Source organism: Balaenoptera ricei, chromosome 4, assembly GCF_028023285.1.
Source record: "Balaenoptera ricei isolate mBalRic1 chromosome 4, mBalRic1.hap2, whole genome shotgun sequence".
Classification (NCBI taxonomy): domain Eukaryota; kingdom Metazoa; phylum Chordata; class Mammalia; order Artiodactyla; family Balaenopteridae; genus Balaenoptera; species Balaenoptera ricei.
The window spans coordinates 55,589,585-55,595,663 of NC_082642.1; positions in this window are offsets into that span (position 1 = coordinate 55,589,585).

Sequence of the window (6,079 nt, forward strand, 5' to 3'; positions counted from 1 at the left end):
CATCAGTTTTCCATTAGAGTTCTGAAAATGCTTATTCATTCAGTTCAGCAGTATAGTCAGTTACCAGAAACCTGTACTTGTCAGAGTCTTTTCCATGAATTCCTTCAAGATGAATCCCTTTTATAGGAACATTTTTGCAAAAGCATCAGAGTACACCCAGAACTGTCTGTAAATGACAAAAGACTTAAAAATGACCACAGTTAAAGATTTGATGAAAATTCATAATAATGCAATTGACAAGGAAATTTAGTTATTTCTGAGATATACATTTTAAAGTAATAACTAGAATTATGACTTATAACATTATACCAGAATATATAAGATTTTTAGAAATTTCATGTAATGTCTGAAACATTTATATTAACATATTTCCATACAAATAACTCAAAGTTTAGTATTAGTTGTTTTTGTTTGTTTGTTTGTTTGTTTTATACTGCAGGTTCTTATCAGTCATCAATTTATACACATCAGTGTATACATGTCAATCGCAATCGCCCAATTCAGCACACCACCATCCCCACCCCACCGCGGTTTTCCCCCCTTGGTGTCCATACCTTTGTTCTCTACATCTGTGTCTCAACTTCTGCCCTGCAAACCGATTCATCTGTACAATTTTTCTAGGTTCCACATATATGCGTTAATATACAATATTTGTTTTTCTCTTTCTGACTTACTTCACTCTGTATGACAGTCTCTAGATCCATCCACGTCTCGACAAATGACTCAATTTCGTTCCTTTTTATGGTTGAGTAATATTCCATTGTATATATGTACAACATCTTCTTTATCCATTTGTCTGTTGATGGGCATTTAGGTTGCTTCCATGAGCTGGCTATTGTAAATAGTGCTGCAATGAACATTGGGGTGCATGTGTCTTTTTGAATTATGGTTTTCTCTGGGTATATGCCCAGTAGTGGGATTGCTGGGTCATATGATAATTCTATTTTTAGTTTTTTAAGGAACCTCCATATTGTTCTCCATAGTGGCTGTATCAATTTACATTCCCACCAACAGTGCAAGAGGGTTCCCTTTTCTCCACACCCTCTCCAGCATTTGTTGTTTGTAGATTTTCTGATGATGCCCATTCTAACTGGTGTGAGGTGATACCTCATTGTAGTTTTGATTTGCATTTCTCTAATAATTAGTGATGTTGAGCATATTTTCATGTGCTTCTTGGCCATCTGTATGTCTTCTTTGAAGAAATGTCTATTTAGGTCTTCTGCCCATTTTTGGATTGGGTTGTTTGTTTCTTTAATATTGAGCTGCATGAGCTGTTTATATATTTTGGAGATTAATCCTTTGTCTGTTGATTCGTTTGCAAATATTTTCTCCCATTCTGAGGGTTGTCTTTTCATCTTGTTTATGGTTTCCTTTGCTGTGCAAAAGCTTTGAAGTTTCATTTGGTCCCATTTGTTTATTTTTGTTTTTATTTCCATTACTCTAGGAGGTGGATCAAAAAAGATCTTGCTGTGATTTATGTCAAAGAGTGTTCTTCCTATGTTTTCCTCTAAGAGTTTTATAGTGTCCGGTCTTACATTTAGGTCTTGAATCCATTTTGAGTTTATTTTTGTGTATGGTGTTAGGGAGTGATCTAATTTCATTCTTTTACATGTAGCTGTCCCGTTTTCCCAGCACCACTTATTGAAGAGACTGTCTTTTCTCAATTGTATATCTTTGCCTCCTTTGTCATAGATTAGTTGACCATAGGTACGTGGGTTTATCTCTGGGCTTTCTATCTTTTTCCATTGATCTGTGTTTCTGTTTTTGTGCCAGTACCATATTGTCTTGATTACTGTAGCTTTGTAGTATAGTCTGAAGTCAGGGAGTCTGATTCCTCCAGCTCCGTTTTTTTCCCTCAAGACTGCTTTGGCTATTCAGGGTCTTTTGTGTCTCCATACAAATTTTAAGATGATTTGTTCTAGTTCCGTAAAAAATGCCATTGGTAATTTGATAGGGATTGCATTGAATCTGTAGATTGCTTTGGGGAGTATAGTCATTTTCACAATATTGATTCTTCCAATCCAAGAACATGGTATATCTCTCCATCTGTTGGTATCATCTTTAATTTCTTTCATCAGTGTCTTATAGTTTTCTGCATACAGGTCTTTTGTCTCCCTAGGTAGGTTTATTCCTAGGTATTTTATTCTTTTTGCTGCAATGGTAAATGGGAGTGTTTCCATAATTGCTCTTTCAGAATTTTCATCATTAGTGTATAGGAATGCAAGAGACTCTGTATATTAATTTTGTATCCTGCAACTTTACCAAATTCATTGATTAGCTCTAGTAGTTTTCTGGTGGCATCTTTAGGATTATCTATATATAGTATCATGTCATCTGCAAACAGTGACAGTTTTACTTCTTCTTTTCCAATTTGTATTCCTTTTATTGCGTTTTCTTCTCTAATTGTCATGGCTAGGACTTCCAAAATTATGTTGAATAATAGTGGTGAGAGTGGACGTCCTTGTCTCGTTCCTGATCTTAGATGAAATGCTTTCAGTTTGTCACCATTGAGAATGATGTTTGCTGTGGGTTGCCATATATGGCCTTTATTATGTTGAGGTAGGTTCCCTCTATGCCCACGTTCTGGAGAGTTTTTATCATAAATGGGTGTTGAATTCTGTCAAAAGCTTTTTCTGCATCTATTGAGATGACCATGTGGTTTTTATTCTTCAGTTTGTTAATATGGTGTATCACATTGATTGATTTGCGTATATTGAAGAATCCTTGCATCCCTGGGATAAATCCCACTTGATCATGGTGTATGATCCTTTTAATATGTTGTTGGATTCTGTTTGCTAGTATTTTGTTGAGGATTTGTGCATCTATATTCATCGGTGATATTAGACTGTAATTTTCTTTTTTGTAGTATCTTTGTCTGGTTTTGGTATCAGGGTGATGGTGGCCTCATAGAATGAGTTTGGGAGTTTTCTTTCCTCTGCAATTTTTTGGAACAGTTTCAGAAGGATGGGTTTTAACTCTTCTCTAAATGTTTGATAGAATTCACCTGTGAAGCCATTTGGTCCTGGACTTTTGTTTGTTGGAAGATTTTTAATCACAGTTTCAATTTCATTACTTGTGATTGGTCTGTTCATATTTTCTGTTTCTTCCTGGTTCAGTCTTGGAAGGTTATACCTTTCTAAGAATTTGCCCATTTCTTCCAGGTTGTCCATTTTATTGGCATAGAGTTGCTTGTAGTAGTCTCTTAGGATGCTTTGTATTTCTGCAGTGTCTGTTGTAACTTCTCCTTTTTCATTTCTATTTTTATTGATTTGAGTCCTCTCCCTCTTTTTCTTGATGAGTCTGGCTAATGGTGTATCAATTTTGTTTATGTTCTCAAAGAACCAGCTTTTAGTTTTATTGACCTTTGACATTGTTTTCTTTGTTTCTATTTCATTTATTTCTGCTGTGATCTTTATGATTTCTTCCCCTCTGTTAACTTTGGGGTTTTTTTTGTTCTTCTTTCTTTAGTTCCTTTAGGTGTAAGGTTAGATTGTTTACTTGAGATTTTTCTTGTTTCTTGAGCTAGGCTTGTATAGCTATAAACTTCTCTCTTAGAACTGCTTTTGCTGCATCCCGTAAGTTTTGGATTGTCGTGTTTTCATTGTCATCTGTCTCTAGGTATTTTTTGATTTCCTCTTTGATTTCTTCAGTGATCCCTTGGTTTTTCAGTAACGTATTGTTTAGCCTCCATGTGTTTGTGTTTTTTACAGTTTTTCCCTGTAATTCGTTTCTAATCTCATAGTGTTGTGGTCAGAAAAGATGATTGATATGATTTCAGTTTTCTTAAATTTACTGAGTCTTGATTTGTGACCTAAGATGTGATCTATCCTGGAGAATGTTCTATGCGCACTTGAGAAGAAAGTGTAATCTGCTCTTTTTGGATGGAATGTCCCATAAATATCAATTAAATGTATCTGGTCTACTGGGTCATTTAAAAATTCTGTTTCCTTATTTATTTTCATTTTTGATGATATGTCCATTGGTGTAAATGAGTTGTTAAAGTCCCCCACTATTATTGTGTTACTGTTGATTTCCTCTTTTATAGCTGTTAGCAGTTACCTTATGTATTGAGGTGCTTTTATGTTGGGTGCATATATATTTATAATTTTTATATCTTCTTCTTCGATTGATCCATTGATCATTATGTAGTGTCCTTCCTTGTCTCTTGTAACATTCTTTATTTTAAAGTCTATTTTATCTGCTATGAGTAATGCTACTCCAGCTTTCTTTTCATTTCCATTTGCATGGGATATCTTTTTCCATCCCCTCACTTTCAGTCTGCATGTGTCCCTAGGAGTGAAGTGGGTCTCTTGTAGACATATATATGGGTCTTGTTTTTGTATCCATTCAGCAAGCCTGTGTCTTTTGTTTAGAGCATTTAATCCATTCACGTTTAAGGTAATTATCAATATGTATGTTCCTATGACCATTTTCTTAATTGTTTTGGGTTTGTTTTTGTAGGTCCTTTTCTTCTCTTGTGTTTCCCACTTAGAGAAGTTCCTTTAGCATTTGTTGTAGAGCTGGTTTGGTGGTGCTGAATTCTCTTAGCTTTTGCCTGTTTGTAAAGCTTTTGATTTCTCTGTCGAATCTGAATGAGATCCTTGCCGGGTAGAGTCATCTTGGTTGTAGGTTCTTCCCTTTCATCACTTTAAGTATATCATGCCACTCCCTTCTGGCTTCTAGAGTTTCTGCTGAGAAATCAGCTGTTAACCTTATGGGAGTTCCCTTGTATGTTATTTGTCATTTTTTCCCTTGCTGCTTTCAATAATTTTTCTTTGTCTTTAATTTTTGCCACTTTGATTACTATGTGTCTCGGCGTGTTTCTCCTTGAGTTTATCCTGTATGTGACTTGCTGCACTTCCTGGACTTAGGTGGCTATTTCCTTTCCCATGTTAGGGAAATTTTCGAGTATAATCTCTTCAAATATTTTCTCTGGTCCTTTGTCTCTCTCTTCTCCTTCTGGGACCCCTATAATGCGAATGTTGTTGCATTTAATGTTGTCCCAGAAGTCTCTTAGGCTGTCTTCATTTCTTTTCATTCTTTTTTCTTTATTCTGTTCCGCAGCAGTGAATTCCACCATTCTGTCCTCCAGGTCACTTATCCATTCTTCTGCCTCAACTGAGTTATTCTGCTATTGATTCCTTCTAGTGTAGTTTTCATTTCAGTTATTGTATTGTTCATCTCTGTTTGTTTGAACTTTAATTCTTCTAGGTCTTTGTTAAACATTTCTTTCCTCTTCCCCATCTTTGCCTCCAATTTTTTTTCCGAGGTCCTGGATCATCTTCACTATCATTATTCTGAATTCTTTTTCTGGAAGGTTGCCTATCTCCACTTCATTTAGTTGTTTGTCTGGGGTTTTATCTTGTTCCTTCATCTGGTATATAGCCCTCTGCCTTTTCATCTTGTTGATCTTTCAGTGAATGTGTTTTTTGTTCCACAGGCTGCAGGATTGTAGTTCTTCTTGCTTCTGCTGTCTGCCCTCTGGTGGATGAGGCTATGTAAGTGTCTTGATGGGAGGGACTTGTGGTGGGTAGAGCTGACTGTTGCTCTGGTGGGCAGATCTCAGTAAAACTTTAATCCACTTGACTGTTGATGTGTGAGGCTGGGTTCCCTCCCTGTTGATTGTTTGGCCTGAGGCAACCCAACACTGGAGCCTACCTGAGCCCTTTGGTGGGGCTAATGACAGACTCTGGGAGGGCTCACACCAAGGAGTACTTCCCAGAACTTCTGCTTCCAGTGTCCTTGTCCCCACGGTAAAACAGAGCCACCCCCTGCCTCTGCAGGAGACCTTCCAACACTAGCAGGTAGGTCTGGTTCAGTCTCCCCCGGGGTCACTGCTCCTTCCCCTGGGTCCTGATGCGCACACTACTTTGTGTGTGCCCTCCAAGAGTGGAGTCTCTGTTGCCCCCAGTCCTGTCGAAGTCCTGCAATCAATTCCCACTAGGCTTCAAAGTCTGATTGTCTAGGAATTCCTTCTTCAATTGCCGGACCCCCAGTTTCAGAAGCCTGACGTGGGGCTCAGAACCTTCACTCCAGTGTGTGGACTTCTGTGGTATAAGTGTTCGCCAGTCTGTGTGTC